We start from the raw sequence: 20,795 nt of genomic DNA, 5'->3' as shown, positions 1-20,795 counted from the left end.
GAGCAAACATTCTTTTTGCTTTGAGACTAACAGATTGACTAATTTTGCTTCCGTTTCTTTGCTTCTTTTCCAATGGCGCAGGGACCTGGGTGCACTTCTATAATGTACAGATAAAAAAGAAAATTCCTGCCTTCTCTCTGACACCAGGCTCTTTCACCAAAGACAGTCGTGAACATTAATTAATGTGATTTGCTCAGCTCCTCCAAACACAAATGCTGTCTGGGCCAGACCTAATGGGGCCTCATCTCTGCCTTTACCAGTGTGGCTAATCTAATTCCCTGTGCAGTCCCTTTTCTGGCTTCACTGTTTGCTCAGCAGACACACTTGCTTTCTTTGAACATTTCTCTCTGAAGCTCCATAAACTATGGGTCCACATTTTAATGAGATGAAATAATTTACTAGAAATAGTTTAATAGAGAAATGAGAAGAATCCATCACTAATCAGCAACCAGCATAACCAGAATAAGGGCTTTCTTATTTAAAACTCTGGCTTTGCCAGGCACAGTGGCTCACGCCTATAATTCTAGCACTCTGGGGGTGGGGCTGAGGTGGGTGGATTACTTGAAATCATGAGTTCAAGACCAGCCTGAGCAAGAAGCGGTACCCCATCGCTACTAAAAATAGAAAAACAAAACAAAAACCTGAAGCAAGAAGATCACTTGAACCCAAGAGCTGGAAGTTGCTTTGAGCTATGACACCACAGCACTCTACCTAGGGCAACTGTTTGAGACTCTGTCTCAAAAAAAACAAACAAACAAAAAAAAAACTCTAGCTTAATGAGTAAGTCTGCTCTAAATGGATATCATTTCATCTTTCTTCTCCCACAGGCACAGGTCATGATACGCCTTACAAATACCTTGAAATATGGTCAACGTTTCAATATGACCCTGTCACTATGGTAACGTTTTGACACTATTTGACGTTACAAATAGTGTACTACATTTGACTCTTTTTAACATTTTCTAATTATAATAATAAATACTGAAGCTTTAGTTCATATTGAAATGCAGGGAAAAGTAAACTGTTAGCCTAATAACTAAATGATATGGTAAACAGTGACAAATTTTGCCTACTCCTTAGTCATTTGGCCATAAATTTAGAGAATCTGAATCTCCACTTTCTTACTACTGTAGTTTACATGTCTAAACAAAGAGACATGTTATTTCAGTTATTTCAATTTGCCACACCATGCCCAGATATTCAGATACAAATTTCAACTAATTATATAAAAAAAATAAGTGCTCTGAATGACAATGAGATTCCTTTATCACAATCTATATAGGCAGAAGGCTAGGCATCAACTTTTCTCTCAGTAGGACATAAAAATAATCCCACATATCTAAACTGAGAAAAAATAATCTCCTAGGGTTTACTTTGTTAAAATTCAGATATTGATAATGTTAATTCCAGTACTAAAATGAGATCATGTCTAATTTTAAATGTCTTGCACTCCCAAATTGTACTTTAGTTCATACGAATATCCAGTCATGAAAATTAAGCTGGTATCATGTGAACAAAAACATATTTTAAAGTATTAATAAGATATAAGAGATTATTTACTTCAACAATTTTAGAACATGAATATATTTATATGTTAGTGAAACAGAAAAATAATGAAAATTGTTACTGGAGAAAGAAAATAGTATCATCAAATTCAGCATATATTTAAGAAGCAAGAAGAAAAAAAACAAGCGTGAGTGTCTAGACCTTAGGAAGTCACAAACATTTGAAAAATAAATACAGTAAGAATCTTATAAAATGTTTCACGCAGACTGTGCAATGATCTATAGATAAAACTGGTTACATGTTACCCTAAAGCCTTCTTTCAACACCAACTTTTCAAAAGTACCTAAGTAATCAATTTTTCTTCTCCAAAATATAGACCTTAATTTAAAGGAGGTCTTTCTTATTGTACTATTTAAAAAAATAGTATAAGAATTTATTATTAGGATACTTCAGTTCATTTCCTAACATTTTTGATCATGCTTAGAAAATCAGTACTGTACATTGACAAATTGTCGATTTATAGAAAAAAATAAATTAAATATGAGCAATTCAGTTCTTATGTGTTCTATATTCCTTTGCCTCAGAACATATTTTAACAAATCATTTACTTTTTTAGAACTCACATATATTATCTTTGAACTATTTTCCTACCTTATTTATGCCACGCTATGAAAATAATTGCTATAATTGCTAAAAGCAAGTATTTTCTAAAATGCAAGTCACATCTTCATGTTAATCCTTTTTCAAGAAGCATTATATTTCTCAGGATATTAGCATGAGATTTATTGATTTCCATCACATGGGAGACATAACAGAAAATTGTCTTCCATTGATGGTGACAGAGTAATTGTATGTTTAAAGTGATACGTGGTATTAGAACTGCTTTCTATCATTAGACTGTGATGAGGATTTAAAAATTTTAGTACCTTTTGAAACACTTCTGTAATTGTTAACCATATGCTGTTAGACCAATTTCATAAAGTTTTCATGTCCCACCACTGTGTGGAATAATTAGGAAAGGTTTGTTCATGGGGGCTAAGCAATCAAGTTTCTAGTATAAAAAAAAAAAAGTTTCTAGTATATACTGATTCCAGCCTTGTTAGTGATTTTGTGGGTTAGTCATACTTTCTTCACACTTGTAAGAAACACATAAAGAATAATGGATAGGAGTTTGACACCCGTTTGAAATACTATTAATAATAACATCAAAAACAGGAGTTTATTATCACCAGGAAAATACAATAGCTATTATCAAAAAGAAAAAAGTAAACAAGTGTTAGTAGGGTTATGGAGAGAAAAGCCTTGTACATCGTTTTGGGGCATATTAATTAGCACAGCCTTTATGGAAAATAGTAGAGAAACATCTCAAAAATACAAAGAACTACAATATGATCCAACATTTCCACTTCTGAGTACATATAAAGAAATGATCTTGAAACTATATAGCAATTATCTTTAAACAATATCTGCATTTTCATGTTCATTGCTGCATAATGAACAATAGCCGAGATAAGGACACAGCCTAAGCGTCTAGCAACTGGAAGGTTCCTCTTTTAAGGCACCAAAGAAGGCCAAAAAAAAAATCTTCATCTTTCTCTAGTGCACCATCTTTTAATAAAAATAGTTATTCTGCAAAATTTGGATTCAATCTTAAGGTTACACAATTAAGGGTCATATTTCACCTGAAGGCCATAGCTTTCTCACCCCAGTACAGAAGGGGTTCATTAGTCTTATTTACATTAATTAAGCACAGCTAATAAACTATTACCATTCAGCCTTAAAAGACAAATGAAAATCCTGTCATTTGCAACAACATGGACAAATTTGGAGGACATCATGCTAAGTGAAATTAGGCAGATGGAGCATGACTAACACAACATGAATTCACTTTGGAATCTAATAAAGGGTAATTCACAGAAGCAGGGAGCAGAATGGTGGTACCCAGGGTGTGTGGAGGGCAGGGGAGAGGCGAGATGTTGGACATAGGGTACAAAGTTTTAGTTAGACAGCTAGAATAAGTCTGGAGATCAAATATGCAGCAAGGATACTTTAGTTAATGACAACATAATCTGCACTTGAAAATTACTAAAAGTAGATTTTAAGTGTTCTCATGACAAAATAAAATAATATATACATGGGGCAACAGATGTAAATCAGGTTGATTTAGTCATTCTGAACTGTATACATATATCACAATATCACATTTTATGCCAAAAATATATGCATATTTTTCAATTAAATATTTTTTGTATTATATGTTATGATACAAAGTCAATAAATCTTATGTGATAAGGGAATAAGAAAAGAAGGAAACAAAGATATCCTCTTGATACATGTATGAGGTCAGACAATTAAATCCAAGAATTCATGCTAGAAAAAGTGTTATATACCCAGTTGCTGAATATCACTACTGTCACCGGATGGTCAAATACAGAACTTTGAAGATGACGTCTGTGATGCTCAACAGTGTGGTAAGTCAATCTGACTGGTGTAAAGCATGCCCAGAGAGACATTAATTTTGGATATGTCTGTGAAGTCATTTCTGGAGAAGATAAGTATTCAGATCATAGACCGTAAAAAGATCTGCCCTTACCAGTGTAGATGGGTATCATCCAAACAGTTGAAGACTTAAAAGTAATAAAAAAGCAAAGGAAGGGAACTCTTCTTGAGCTGGGACATCTACCTTTTCCAGCCCTCAAGCATCAAAGTCTGGTTCTCAGACATTGAGACTCAGATGGGAAGGTAAATCATGTTCCTTCTTGTTCATTCTCATGTGTGTGTGTGTGTCTATCCTATCCTACTGATTCTGTTTCTTTGAAGAACTTTGGTTAATTCAGAGACTATGGTGTTTAGTAGTTACCATATTTACAATATGGCATTAAATGTGATTGTCTTAAAAGTGTGGTTTCTGTTTCTAGATCATCTATCATAGAGTTAAATGTAGAAATAGACATTTCTCAACTCTGAGGTCAGATCTTAAGGTTTCTAGGTCCTGCCATATCTGACCACCTCCCTATGGCGAGTCCCCTCTCATGTTCAGAATATGTCCTTTCACAGACTTCCATCTTAGTACCTCATACCACTTATATACCCACCAATTCCTTTTTCTGCCATTTCTTTTGATAGGACCCCTGAAACATCTGTTCCATTAAAAAAAGCAGTTACACCAACCATATCATCCCCCAAATAACTGCAATAAGTACTCACTGTTTGCCTTAGCTGAACCTAGAATTTCAAAGAGAGTGTACACTAGATGTATGGAAATATTGAAGTTTTGCCAGGGCCGGGTTTGAACCCACCACCCTCATTATATGGGGCCGGTGCCCTACTCACCGAGCCACAGGTGCCTCCCCTTGTATGGAAATATTGTCTCCTTGGTGACTTACTATCTCTGTTAAGTAAAAGTTGCCTCATTTTCCCAAGACTCTCAAAGGAGACTTTTCTGCACCCCACCCCATCTCTCCTTTTATACCAATACTTTCCCACTCTGGTTCAAAACATTGTTTTTAATGTAACCACAGGTCTATTTACTTGTTTGTTATTATCATCTAACCTAGTAAGCACCCCCTGAGAACTTCAATACATGGAGCAGTTTCCATGTAGAAAGTACAGGTGTGAACTCCTAGCACACAAGAGTTTTCTGAACAACTTAATTTTTATAAAGTAACACTACCTTAAAGATCCACGTAACCATTAAATACAATAGCAGTATCCTTCCATTCATGTGGCCAAACCCTGATTTTTACCAGGACTCAGAACTCTACTACCTTAACTTATTACATTGTAGAACCAGAATGGAAGTACAGCAATGATCTACTATACTAACTTTCCAGGCTTAAGCTAAATAAATATTAATAAAATGACATAAAGAACCTCCCATCTTGCTCCTTTAATCCATATTCAGTATGCATACTGTTAAATCCTGACTTTAGATCTAAATTCCTCTAACTTAGGCCATTTTTTTTTTCTTTTTGAGACAGAGTCTCACTTGGTCACCCTTGGTAGAGTGCCGTTGAATCTTAGCTCATATCAACCTCAATCTCTTGGGCTCAAGAGATCCTCTTGCTTCAGCCTCCTGAGTAGATGGGACTATAGGTACCTGCCACAACGCCCGGCTATTTTTAGAGACAAAGGCTCGCTAGCTCTTGTTCAGGCTGGTCTTGAACCTGTGAGCTCAGGCAATTCCCCCACTTGGGCCTCCCAAGTGCTGGGATTACAGGTGTGAGCCACCATGCCCAGCCTAATTTAGGCCATTTGTGATCTTCCTAACATGTTGTTCATTATTTTCCATGGGTCCTTTCTGATCCAATCAAGTAAATCTATGTAATCAATCACCTCCAATTTTCCATAAGCATTTGTAAATATGTATATTATTCTACCGCACACTTCATTACAATTATTTTTTTAGATATATATTTCTTGAAAGACAGAGCATGCTTCTGGGATATTTTTGGATCTGTAGCACTTAGGAAAGTCTCTTATGAATGCTTGGTTCTCAATTAATACTTCTTAAAATATATAATAAATCATAAATGCAAAGGGTTGTAAAAATAGTAAGCTTGAAATATCATACAAGACTGGGTTCATTAGTCTTATTTATATTAAATAAACACAGCTAATAAACTAATACTCATTTATTCAAATTGAAGAAATTTTCTTTGACATATCAGCAAACAGTTTGCAAAGAGAAAACCACGGGCTGTGCTATGAAATCTTTGGGTCAAAGAGACATCACACTTTTGTAAGTATGCTCTTCTTTACACATCCCAAATACTAATACTGTTCTTTTAACAAAGCATTAGAAACATACTGTTGAGTGAAACCAATGCTTGAAGACTGAACTATTTTCAATTACAGTCAGCTCTTTCTTTTTCTAAATGGGTATTTGGTTAGTAATGCCAAGAGATAGCTTTCTGTCTTAAAAATCACATACATGAAAATGTGGCAGAAAGTTTTCAAAATAATCTGTTACTTGTCATATAGATCTCTATGGCAAATCATTAATAACATTGTACCCAAAGACTCTTCCACCTGAATAACAAAATTATACAACATGATCTGAGAAACCAGAGTTTAACATCCTTATAACTCACATACCACCAATTCTTCTCAGCAATAAAACCTGACTTCTTAGATTCAATGAAGTTTTAAGAGGAAAACATGAGTAGCTCCTAGCTGAATGTTTTATTGCCCTTATTTCCTATGTTTAATATTTCCTCTACTTTGGCATGAATATAATGTAAGCTTGTGAAATAAATCAATTAAAGTAAATTGAACTTATTCAATTCTACACCCATAAACAGAATAATTTCCATTTATTTTATAGCACGCAATTATACACATAAATGGTAATTATTTCTTAAAATATCATGAGCTGTATTTATATTTATGCTTTGATGATATATTTAATGTTTGAAAATGTATTTGGCCCCTTGACTTTTATATCTGTGCTCATGTGCCATCAATCCTTATTAAGCAAAACATGTGAACTTATATAGTCAATAAATCAAATGCTAGAATCACATGGAAACTAAAGTTTTAACTCTAACCCTGTAAAGGTTGTCATATATTTTTACAACTTCTTTCCAGATGTTCATGCCCCGCTGGGTAACACAATTATATTTTATCAAGTACTTTGTTTTCCTACAGCACTTTATATATAGCCTGTTTACTCCTCATATTGCATTTTTATATTTTTAATTTTCTATAGTATTAGAATGTAATTTTAGTGAAGACAGAAACTATGATAAATTATTTCTTCAACCCTAGCATTAATAACAGTGCCTAATAGGTTAAAACTTACTAAATATTTGTTGATAATTAAATTAAACTGCCACAATATATGTCCCATATGAGAGTGAATGTGGAGAGGTGAAAGAATATACCAAGAAATATACAGATCTATATTTAAGAAGATGTTGAGATCAACAGTGTAATTAAGCGATGAGAATCAAATTGCTGAAAGAGTTTTGATGGTTTAGAGACTTTTTAAGCGTGTACCCATAGGCACACTAATAATTAGTCACCTCATTTAATTTAACACATTCTATATCAAATCAAATCAACAAAGCTTTAAGCCCCTTTTCCCAAGATGAAGGTGCTAAACTAGACATTGCTTCCAAATTCATTGCACATACTACTATTAAAGCATTAAATGCTATACCACCTCAAAAATTATTTATTTTTGTTTTATTGTTTTATTAATTGTTAAGTTATAAAGCAAAAATTGAAAATTCAGCACAAATATAAGTATAAAAAAATCACCTTATGAAACTATTTTATCAGGTTACAGTATCAAGGGGAAATCCTGTTAAGTTTACCAAAGAAAGAATCATTCCATTTCCAACCTACCTCACAGTTCTATATTTAAAAAAAAAAAAAAAAAAATTAGCAGAGCGTTTCATTCCAAGTCAAATACTGAACACAAAAGAAATCTCACATAAGTGAAACTAGGCCACTCAGTCTAATTTGACTAATCTAATTTCCATTTATAGATTATAAATATTTTAAGTTATTAGCTCTAGGGTGAGCTGAGTGCAGATGTACATGCTGCATTTGCCAAGTGAAATGAATTTTCATATTTGTGTTTGGTCATGAACTTAACCTATCTTTCTTTAAAGCCAAATGTTTTCTTTTCATTTTCTTCATGAGCCCATTTTTCTCTTAAAACTCAATCCATTGAAGATAGTTTTATAATATATTCCTATGGCATTTTCAAATAATTGGCACGCTCTAGAAATGCCTAGGTAGCTAGCTGCTCTGCAGAAAATAACCATTCCATCTTTAATGTAATTCTACCTAAATCATGAGAGCCCATTTTGGAGCCACAGTTTTACAGATGTTTTTCTTAAAAAACTGGTTTTATGGTTTCCCTTAGTTTCACAAAACAAAGCACAAACAAACCATTCTTCAAGCCATGATTATGTTGGAACAATTCATTTATCTTATACTTAGATAATGTTTTGCCTTTATGTCTGATTAGACTGGTGTTCACAGTGTTCACCGGCATTCATTTTTTCTCCAGTTAGTATTTTTAGTTATTGTTTTCTTTATAAGTTGAAGCTAAATAATGCATATGCATGAAAGAAGAGGGTAATAATGGACAATGGAGACTTGGAGGGGTAGGAGATTGGGATGAGGGTGATGATGGGAAGTTCTTGCTAGGTACAATGTCCATAGCTTCAGTGACACACACACTGAAGGCTCTGCCTTCACTACAATTCGATACATCAATGTATCATTTGCAACTGTACCTCATGGATATATCTAAATAAAAATAAATGGGAAAAAATTAAAAAAATGAGATCATTTCAGAAAAACTGATGCAATTTAAAATTCATTCAAGGATACTTAACGGTCATGAAGATACTGAATAGATATCGTGAAAATATAGTTTTCATTAACAACCTGACATTTTTATTCCTATTTGGGTTAGCATACAATAAAAGTATTGAACAATTAGTCCTACAAGGGACCATCCATAAAAACATTAATTGGGTGAGTTATAGATATAATTGTTAAAGCAAAAGCTAAAAAGTTTAAAATTATAATATTTCTGAAAGAAAACATACCTATGATTAAATATCAATGATTTTAGCATGGGCAAGTAGGACTGTAATATTAAGAAATATAAATGAAAAACTAAGAGGTGAAAGAATATCAAAATTAAAAGTTGCTCAGTTAAGATGGGTTAAGGCTATGAAACATTTGACAACACACAGAGTGACAAAAGAACCACATTCAGAATATATTTTTAAAAGACCTATAAATAAATAAGCAAAGGCAAAAATAACCCAATTTTTTAAAAAATTGGGGTAAAGGCTTGAACTGCCAAGGATACCTGAGGAAAATATCTTAATGACACATTATCAGCATTTGGTGGATTTCAAATTAAGACTTCAATAAGGCACCTCACTCATCCAAATATCCCTTTTGAAACAACTGACCACGCAAGTGATACCCGCGTGTGGTACAACTGGAATCACACACAACGGTGGGAAGGCCAGCGCAGCAGCTGACACCTGGAATCCTCGCACTCTGAGAGGTCGAGGCTGGAGGCTTGCTTACGCTCAGGAATTAGAGACCAGCCTGAGCCAGAGTGGCTCCTCTCTAAGAAAAGAGCCAGGCCTTATGCTGGAAGCCTATAGTACCAGCTACTCTTGAGGTGGAAGCAAAAGAAATCACTTGAGCCCAAGAGTTTGAGGTTATATGCCATGGCACTCCTATTGGGGGTGACAAGTAAGACTCTGTCTCAAAAAAAAAAAAAAAAAGCTGGGTGCAATGCTCATGCCTGTATTCCTAGCACACTCTGGGAGGCCAAAGACAGCAGATCGCCTAAGCTCACAGGTTCAAGAGCCAGAGCAAAACCTAAGAAAAATCGCCAGGCATGTGGTGGGCACCTGTAGTCCCAGCTACTTGGGAGGCTGAGGCAGGAGAATCGTTTGAGGTTGCTGTGAGCTGTGACACCACAGCATTCTAATGAGGGCAACAAAGTGAGATTCTGCCTCAAAAAAAAATAATAATAGTAAAATAAATAAATAATAAAAATTTAAAACAGTACAACCACTATGTCAAACTCCTTGTTTTCTTATCGTTCTTTTTTTTCTTTTTCTTTTTTGCAGGTTTGAACCCGTCACCTCTGGTGTATGGGTATATGGGGGCCGGCGCCCTACTCCTCCGAGCCACAGGTGCTGCCCAACTCTTGTGCTTTCTATCTCATGATCCACCAATTCTACTACTAGTGTATTTGATTCCAGGAATAACAAATGCATTTTTTCACAGGTAGATCTTTTAAAAGATGTTCAGAATAGCTTTATTCATAAGAGACAAAAATGTAAAAAACATGAATGTTCATCAACAGAGTTAACGACCTGTGATCTCTTTATACACAAAAATTTTCAGTTATAGAAAGAAACATACCATCATTGCACTTAACAACATGGGTAAGTCTTAAATATGAAGAAGAAAAGAGGCCAGATGTCAAAAAAAGAAAAAAAAACATTTCAGCTTCAAAAACTGATGGTGATGATAAAAATAAGATTACTGGTTGTTTGTGGTAGTAGTGGGTAGAGAGGTGTGGGCTTGACTGGAAAGGGGTGGAAGGAATAAATTTTGTGGGGTGATATAAATCGTCTATATCCTGATATTCATATTACTTACTTCAGTGTATAGATTCATTATAATTCATAGAGTGACATACTTAGCATTTATGCAGAATATTTTACATATACATCAATAATATACTGTTAAGAGAAATTTTAAAAGAGAACAAAACTAGTTCTCCTTGTAAAATCATCTTATCAAAAAAATAAAAACAAAACGATATAAATTTGATCAGCTTTAATTTGCTGTATCCAGCTACAAATACATAGGTAATATAGAAAACATGTGAATATGTTAAACATCATTTCCATGACACAATCAGACTGAAACATACTACAGAAAACTACAGAATAAAACCACTCATTTTCAAAAATTAATATATTTCAAGGAAGAAGAAAAGATACATAGAGAATTTAGAAACTGGAAGAGATTTAAGAAACATAACTGATCACAAGGTAAGGATTTTAGCTGGATCTTTATTCAAGCAAATGTTTAATATTTATATGTAATACTTTCCATACACATATATGTTTATAAAATATAACCTTAGGAAAGATCGAAAGTTTAAACCCTAACTGAATCCTTGTTTTTATGAAGATGTATTCTTCATTTTATAAGGTCAAAATATAATTGTTTTCGTTCTTTATTAGAAACTCTATCTTCCTGAGACATATACTCAAATATTTATAGAAACATATGTTTAAGAAATATTCCTTAATGGAAAGTAAAGGATCAATCATAATGTTTGAGTGAAAGACATTCTAAGAAAAAGGAACAAAGAAAAACAATTATATCATGTATCTATTGTACATTAGTCAAACATTTTCTTACATAAATTCTGATGTAATGTTTGACTTAAACAGTATAGAAACATTCATTTGCCTTCTGATAAATTTGAGTAGGGTTATTTGAACTACAGAAATCTTAAACGATCTTAAAGATGACCTTGCAAAAAAGTGAACATACCATTTTTTTCAGTATCAATAAGTATCTAAAATCTCCCTCATCTTCAAAAATATCAATCACAAATTGATATGCATGAAAACAAACCTTTTCAAGATCTTGAAGTCATGTGGCAATTTTATCATATGTTATGCCTGTTCAAGGAGCACAAGTCTAGCTCCTCACCAAACACAAAGATGAACAATTACCATAAAAATGTACGACATCTATAAAAGTTAATAGCCATAATGCCAAATGCAGGCAAACGCTAAGAGCAGAAAAAAATGAAAACTTCAACCTCACAACTCCCATTAGTATCATAATACAGAAACAATTTATTGAGGAGCTTTGAGGAATTGTTCCAACTACTTCATATTGTTTATTTTGGTGAGACTTTATTTCTTTAGAAAAGCATATTGACATCAATTTGGAAAATTATGTGATTATGTATGTATGTATGTATATATATATATATATATATACATTCACCATTTTCATTAAAACAGACTTTAGTAGAATAATGCTATTTACTTATGTATATGTTTTATTTACCTACAGCATGCCAACAAAATTTACAGAATGTTAATCTCTTTTTAATGAAAAGGATATAAGGATATTACATCTCTTCCAAGTAATCTTGCCAATACTGCTCTTTTATATAAGCAACATATTCTATTATTTTGTAATCATAGAAGAATGTCAGTCAAGTTTAAGGTCTATATTTCTGGCTCTCAGAATAACTAATATCTCTGCTTGAAATTTAAAAATACACTTATTAACGCATCTGTAATATAGTAAACTAAATGGGTATATGGAAATTCAGTAATATCTATGTTATAATTAGTGGTCCTTAAGAAAAATACACTGTACAATTAAAAAAGACCATCTCTCAGACCAAATCTCTTATCTGCCAAAGAACTCAATTTTGTTGCATTTTCACCAAATTTGAAATGCCATTTGAAATCAAGTCATGTATTGCAGTTAAATAATCAAATGCTTTTTATAATTTGAAAATGTAATAAAAAAATCTTAACATTCCTTCTATTATATAAAACACAATTTTATTTAGAGTATTATATATTTAGGACATTTATATGTATATAGTAACAAAAGAAATGTCATTAAAGTTAAGAGGTTCAGGTATATTTATTTCTTCTATTGTAGGCACTCCCTTAAGATCTCTCTCGCTCTCCCTCTCTCGCTCTCTCTCTTTCTTTCTCTATGTCACGGGGTAAATGCACTCTTCATTTTAAAAACAGTTTAACAACATTGATTACATTCAAATTGAATAGCATTTATTAAAGTCATTCACAAATACAGTAGGAAAATGTATCACACAATATGTAAATATTTAGGGAAATGCTGAAGGAGAATATTTTTCATTCTCTTCCCTACATGAGAATTACAAGTTTAAGCACTTGAAAGAATCTAGTAAAGGCCATATTGTCTAATCCCTTATTTTACATAGAAGAAGATTGATGTTAAAAATCTGCTAAGAGATTTACTAGTTAAAATCCTAACTCTTTTAATTCTCAAAACAGTACTTTCTCTGCTTCCTTCTTACTGTTTCCATATTTTACTTCCAGTTGTCTTTCTGATAACCATGGCTGCAGAATTTAATTATCCAATTATCAGGCCTTATTTTATTACATTGTGTAATCTAAGCAGAGATCCCTTCTCTTTAGTCATATCTGGGTTTTGGCTGCTAAGTAATTTCTTCCAAATTAGATCTCTAGTATCACATTCCAGTTTGACCTATGATTTAATGTTAATTTTTCATGCATTCAAACACCACCATTTAATACAGTCTGCTCAGTGGAATGTTGATAAGTACATCCCGAAAAAATAGTTCAGTAAAAAAAACAATAAATAAATAATTTAAGTAGCCTTGTCTTTGAAGTTAAATGCTGAAGGATTTCTTTAAAACAGGAATTCTTAGTATCTTTTATATGAGACTGAATCTCTTAATGTGGCATAGCACAGGCAATGCATCTTTCTTTCTTTATATTTTTGGCAGGGGTATCCCCTTCAGTTTTTATTTTATTTTATATTTTTTATAGTGTTGGAAGTTCTAGCCATTGCAATCAGGCAAGAGAAGGAGATCAAAAGAATCCAAATGGGGACAGAGGAGGTCAAACTATATCTCTTCGCAGATGACATGATCTTATACCTGGAAAACCCCAGAGACTCAACTACAAAGCTCTTAGAAGTGATCAAGGAATATATAGCAGCATCTCAGGATACAAAATCAATGCTCACAAATCAGTAGCCTTTATATATGCCAACAATTGCCAAGCCGAGAACAAAATCAAAGACTCTATTCCTTTTAAAATAGCACCAAAGAATATGAAATACCTGGAAATATATCTAACAAAAGACATGAAAGAGCTTTATAAAGAGAATTATGAAACTTTGAGAAAGGAAATAGCAGAAGATATCAACAAATGGAATAACATACCATGGTCATATTTGGGAAGAATCAACATCGTTAAAATCTCCATACTACCCAAAGCAATCTATAGATTTAATGCAATCCCCACCAAAGCACTTATACTATAAAGAACTTGAAAAAATTGTACGTCAAGTCATATGAAACCAGAAAAAAAACCCAAATAGCAAATACAGCCCTTCAGTTTTTAAACAAAGCATGTTATCTACAGTTCTGATAACTTCTTTTGGATAACACTATATTGAAAGAAAAACATTATCCTAAAAGTAGCTAATATATTTGATGATTAGAGACATGTTGCATTTAAACACAAGTATATTATATATTTCACATGCCATGGCCAGATACTTCTGCAAATGTCTGTATCTGAGTTAGCTTTGATATGGCATGTTAGCAGAAATGTTTGTGTTAGGAGCCACAGGATTTAGTAGAGCCTCAGTGTTATATTCATACACATGTACATGTATTTTACAACTATTAATTGTAATCCACTTATATAACAATTATTATAAAAGTATTATTTATTGAACATTGTCCCTGATGCTTGATACTTGATACATATATGATCTCACTTTATGACATCTTTTTTTGTTTGTTTGTTTTTTGTAGAGACAGAGTCTCACTGTACCGCCCTCGGGTAGAGTACCGTGGAGTCACACAGCTCACAGCAACCTCTAACTCTTGGGCTTAAGCGATTCTCTTGCCTCAGCCTCCCGAGCAGCTAGAACCACAGGCGCCCGCCACAACGCCTGGCTATTTTTTGTTGCAGTTTGGCTGGGGCTGGGTTTGAACCCTCCACCCTCGGCATATGGGGCCGGCGCCTTACTCACTGAGCCACAGGCACCGCCCACTTTATGACATCTTAATATGTTACCACAATTGTAGTGATTATCACCGTGTTCTCTATGATAAAATACAGTTTCATGGATGTTAAATTTCTCATTCAAATTCAAGTCCTGAGGCAGAAGAGGAATGAATCTAGATCTCTCTGAATCTAAGTCTAGTATTTTGCCTGGACTCTTTCAACATTCTATGAAAAAGCAGTCAAAGTTTCTTAAGCAAGAACAATGTAAAAATATTAAACCAATCAATTCATCTTTATTTGCTTTTATACCAACTACAGCAAATCTTAATATATAAATTATAACATATATAAAACATACAATTTATAAGATAACATGCAATATGCATATAAATATGATGTTATATAAATATATAAGAAAAATTAGGATTTTATTAAAAATCTTAAACATATTCTTTGAAAAATGTTATGTCTATATTTTATCTTTTTATTTTTATTATCCATATTTTAGATATGCTAATTTTATTAGGCATGGAAATGTAAATAGATTTCACTTTTTAAAGTATAGCACATAAAATCTCTCTAGAAAGCATTAATTATCAACACATTATAAAATCTAATCATTCCTGAAAATTTAGGAGGGAAAAGTTTAATTACTCTCTAGTTTACATGTTGAAATGTGATTACAATACACTATTATTGGAGCCATAAAGTGTTAGCTGGACAAAGAAAGTTGGATTAATTAAGCATATGTTACCAAATATGATCCAAAATCTGCTTAAAATGATTTTAACCATATCTAATGATAAAGATAGGCTTGGAAATCAGAAAATCATTTTGTAGTAAATATTTTATTTATAGGAAATTGAATAAATACAAACAAAATCTATCACATAAAATATTGTGAATTTGCTATTTTTTCATAATGTTGGATGTTTCAAAGACAAATGTTAAAATTCTTTGAGTTCAAAAATATGTATTAAGAATAACAAATACCCCTTTCAGACAGATACTAATTTTCATTCATCTTTCATTTATTTAAAGTGAGTTTTCATCTGTTTATCATCACATTGCACATTTAAATAAATTTTTAATTTTCATATGTTCTTATGTTCCTATTTATGAGCTAGGACTCTTGAATTTGGTTATCACTTTAAGATTCTTGTAATTCATGACGGGATTAGTGAACAGTATTAATGGTTTTGGAAGAATAGCTAAAGTTTACCTATTGTTAAGTGCTTTATAAAAATCAATTATTTTATTCCTTGTAAGTCCTAGGATTAGTCTTATTTTGCAAATGAGGGAACTGAGGTGCTAATAGCACAATAAGCACAAGGTAACACGGCAAGCATGATGGAAAGATGGAAATCACATGTGACCTCTTGGTTCCTGAAGTTGTTTTCCAACTCTCCTACACTGAGGTAGCTTTGTAAAAACAAATCTGAGCAACAACAGCAAAGGTCTCAGGCTTTACACCTTAAAGATTTATTCTAAATAAATGATCTACCAATTCCTTAAATGCTTAACAAAGTTAAAGTACTTATGAAATTAGCCAACCTGCAAAAATTTTAAAACGATGTGACACTAATCATTAAACTATTATGTGAGCTTCAAGAGATCACAAAAAGAAAAACAGATATTTTGCGAAATTCGATTTAAGGTCTTTGTAACTTGCTTTCAAAAGAAGAGCAGTAATATCTCTTATAAGTTTTCTAAAATGCTAATTTGCATGAACATTTTTCAAACAAATTCTATTTCCCTCATTGCTCTAGCTAGGATTAGAATGGTGATATTATCAGATAATGTTATCTTTTAAAAACATGGACTCTTGTGGGAAACCAATAGTCAGGGCTAATTTCCATCCAAAAGCAAACAAATAAAATAAATGAAGGTCTATGGAAGTTCAATATCCTTGATTTTTTTTACTTCCTTTTTCCTCAGTTCAGTCACAAAAGTGATCCATTTGGATTTTCATTTATTATAACGTGACAGACTAGATATGTGTGTATACATACTTACACATACATGTATGTATACATGGAGTGACAGAGGTATATGAAGCCATAAAGTTATCTTTTACCTTCAAGACATTTTATTAAGTCAGTGAATTTCAATATTGGTTCTTACGTGCTTTTAATCTTGGGATTCCAAAAGTTTGTATCTTCCCAAAGTTTGCATCTTACAGATAATATAGAAATTAATTTACCATCACCACCCTCCTCTTAATGCTTTGGTCCAAAGCAGATGAAGAGAAAATCTTTTCTGAAAATTAAATACAAGAATGCAAGCCAGAATGTACATGAGTATAACTCTCTTGGTTCTTACCTTAAGGTACGAATTTAGTATAAACAAGTCAATTTTCATTACAGATGTCAGATCTCTGACAAGACGAAAGCAAACTTTTCTGGATAAACGTACCTTTATCTCAGGTGTCAAAGACTTTCCACTGGTATGATTTCAAGAAAAATGAGCAGCTAACATCGAAATAAAATCACAAAACACATATGGAAAAAAAACACCATCAGTGAAAGCTAGCTTAAACAAAGAAAGGAGGAATGCTCTGAAAACTTCAGAAACTAAATTATGAGAAATAGAGTAGAAAATATACATTTACATTTTAAGAAATAAAAGAAAGGTGTGACAGTAAGATTAAAGATAAATATATGTATAAATCAAACCAGAACTGCCATAAATGAAAATATAGTATTGGAAATTAAAAACTCAGTAGATAGGTTGAATGGCAGATTACAAATAATTAGGGAAATGTATGTATTTAAAAATAGTATACTATAAGACAAAGAAATGAAAAACACAAAAGAGAGGTTAGGAGATGTGTTTACTAGAAGATATATGTAATCAGAACTCCAGAAGACGCAAAAAATAAGACACAGGTTAGTTGAATGGGAATTTCCAGAAAAGGCAAAAATACATCAATTCAAAGACTTAAGAAATACAGTTGAATTAGTTGTCATATGTCAAAGCACGATTCATGGATGAAAATGCAATTTAAAAGGCTACTAAAAACAGCAAATATAAAGTAAAAACTAACTCTTTAGCAAGGTTTTATTTTAGGTATTTGCCTCTTCTGTGTTAATGCAAATATTTTGAAAGCCAGAAATGTAAAGTATTTCATGAGAAAAAGCTAAGGGTAATAACTTCAAATTTCTGTAATATTAAAGTATCTGAATCTAAAAGTAACACCATTTTTAATTTTATATATATCTGCAATGCAAATAAACATGATTTAATCTGTACATGAACTAAATTTAGATTGATTATTATGATGAAGATATTATTTAAAAAATTACAAAAAGTTTCAAAACTCGGTTATCAACTTCCAAATATCCCTTACTCTAAAAAATACAACGAACAAGTATTTCAAGAAGTGATAAGAAAGCAGATAGCAAAACAAGTGAAAACTTAAGCACAGTCAGGTAATATTCAGGCTCAGCTTGCTCAGCTTGTGATGTGTAAAGTCAAATTTGCACCTGTCCTGGGATCCATCAGGGCTGGCAGGGGACCCTGGGAAGCTGAGCTTACACACTCTACAAAGCTGTATTATCACCCAATTTATGCAACCTTCCACAGTCACTGTTTCACAGTATGCCAAAGTCCCATAAAAAGAAAACCACCAGAATGTACAATGGAATAATTTTAGGACTCAATGGACAGAATCTTTCTCTTTCCCACACTGTCCCCCACAACTCACAAGAAATGTAACACTGAGTGATGGATGGGGAGGGGAGAATGAAGGGGAGTGAGCCAAGAACCTGGAACTTTTTGCCCCCCTGAATCCACGTGACTCTTAACAAACAGCAGGACTACTCCGTGGGTCTTGATTAAATATCTAAGGTCTGAACACCTTCTGGCTTTAAATATGGTGATAACATACCATTTTAAAGGCAGTTATGTTTTTGCAGAGAGGAAGCCGAAGAGACTTCTACACTATGTCACCCTGAGACCTAGGAATGAACAGAGGAGTGCTCAGAGTGCTGCCTTGGAACCCTGCCACTGAGTGATGGCAGCTAGTGATTAATAATCTTAAACGAAATAGTAACTCAAGCAGGATTACGCAGGCTCACCAACTATAGGGTTCTTACAGTCAAAATTGGTCAAAACTAATTTTAAATAGTCCTTAAAATATGTAATCATCCTACAATCAGTTGCTTGTATAGTGATAAAAGAGCTATGCAAGGCACACACCACATCCCATTCATCATTGATCAGGCACAATTTTTAACATTATTCTCTATCGCTAATTCATTTATACCAACCCATTTTTTGTTGTTTTTTTTTTTTTTAGAAAACATAAGGCACTCATCAATTACTCGACTTTGATGTACTCATAGAGTTAAGCAAATGTAATACTGACCAATTGATATTCATACAACAGAACCAGATGCAATAAACCGTTGTTAGCAAAGAAAAGTATTCTGTATGGCTCTATTTGCATCATCGCGATGTACTCAAAATCATTGAGATACTAAAAAACGCATTTTCAATTATGTACATGAATTTCAAAAGTAATAGTTGTGATACAGGTTTTGAACAGTTCTGCAGCTAACAACTAGTTAAAAATGCAGTATATTCTTTTCAGTAAGGATTGTTTATAAGTGAGATAACTTTATACCTTTTCAATGCATTTCTTTCCTAAATGCACATAGTAAAATCGTACAAAATGTTAAAATATTTTTAATAGTGTTCCATGGCTCACTTAAACACACACACACACACAATAAACCCATAAACCTTTGATTCTTAAGGAAAAAAAAGTCTCTAAAGAACATCTAAAACCTCTTTACAAAGCTCAGGGCAAATAACAAGTAAAAATATTTCTATACTTAAGCTTGATGAAGAAATAATAAAGAAACAAAACCTCAGTGAAGATACAGCAAACATATCCAAGTTACAAATATCTGATGTCTGAGGGCAACTGAGAACACGTCATTCACCCCAAGGGTACGCACGCATAAACAAACCAGGCTATCTTCCCTCAGCCAGCATAAGTAGAAAATATAGGCCTGAAGTCAAGTGCAAAGTGCTGCCTACTCAAATAGCTGACTTACGTTCAGGCAAGAAACACAAAGTAAGTTTGTGCCTGAGGATTTAACCACCATTTCTTTTTATACCTGGAAACTTTGGCTCAGATATCAACCAAACATAGTAGCCTGAAATGATTAAGTATTCTCACCCAGATCCCTACTTGTCTACATCACAAAATTACCACACACTTGGCATTCCTGGCAGCTCTTGGCACAGTGACTGTGGGTCAGAACTGAGATCTGGAAATGCAGTGTAGGGAAATCTTTACTGCAGCTGCCAATAGCTCTGTCTGACCCAGTGAATCAACTTCAATCTCTCAATTTCTCTTCTGTCTCTCTCTGCAAGGAATGCACGTAAATTAAAGATCAATTTTAGATATTGCTTATACTGAAAAACAAGATCAGTGACTTTTCAGTAAATATGAAATGTGTGGAAAAAATAAGAAATGTTTAATTTGCTCATATATTTTGGTTTGTTTTTACTTTTCTCTAAGACAGTTTCCATGCCATTTAGGTTCTTTTGTTTTATTGTGAATTAATTAATGTATGTCCCCAAAAGTCTCCTCTAGCTGCCTTCATTTTCTGGGTCCACATCTTAACAAATCAGCATGCAGGCAAGTAATGATATTAATCAATGTCAGTAATTTGCCTCTAAGTTTCTCTTCCCGAATTGTGTGTTTCTATGCTTTCTGCCATATCATTGCAGTACCATTAAGAGATTTCTGGTTGTACTTGAATAAAACATGGGTTTTTCAAGTACAAAAGGCCACAGGTGTTAATAACCTGGAGTGTTATGAAAATTCAGTACTTTGGGCAGATATATTTCTGAGAGTTTTAAGAGTGCCCTGGGAACAATTGCAATGTTCATCTCTGCCATGATTCTGTTATATCTCACCCTGAAAAACATTAAAAGTACATATTAAACATTTGTAGTGAATAAATAAAACATAAC

At 33.1% G+C, this 20,795-nt stretch overlaps 1 protein-coding gene across 1 annotated transcript in view; it reads right to left on the bottom strand.

Annotated features, from left to right (window-relative positions):
* The window catches only part of GRID2 (glutamate ionotropic receptor delta type subunit 2), a 1,435,943-nt gene that overhangs the window by 1,105,586 nt on the left and 309,562 nt on the right, over positions 1 to 20,795 (bottom strand). The window lies entirely within an intron of this gene.

This window comes from Nycticebus coucang, chromosome 1, assembly GCF_027406575.1.
Source record: "Nycticebus coucang isolate mNycCou1 chromosome 1, mNycCou1.pri, whole genome shotgun sequence".
NCBI classification, from domain to species: domain Eukaryota; kingdom Metazoa; phylum Chordata; class Mammalia; order Primates; family Lorisidae; genus Nycticebus; species Nycticebus coucang.
Note: the sequence above shows the minus strand (reverse complement) of the source record. Positions and strands in the feature narration are given on the sequence as shown.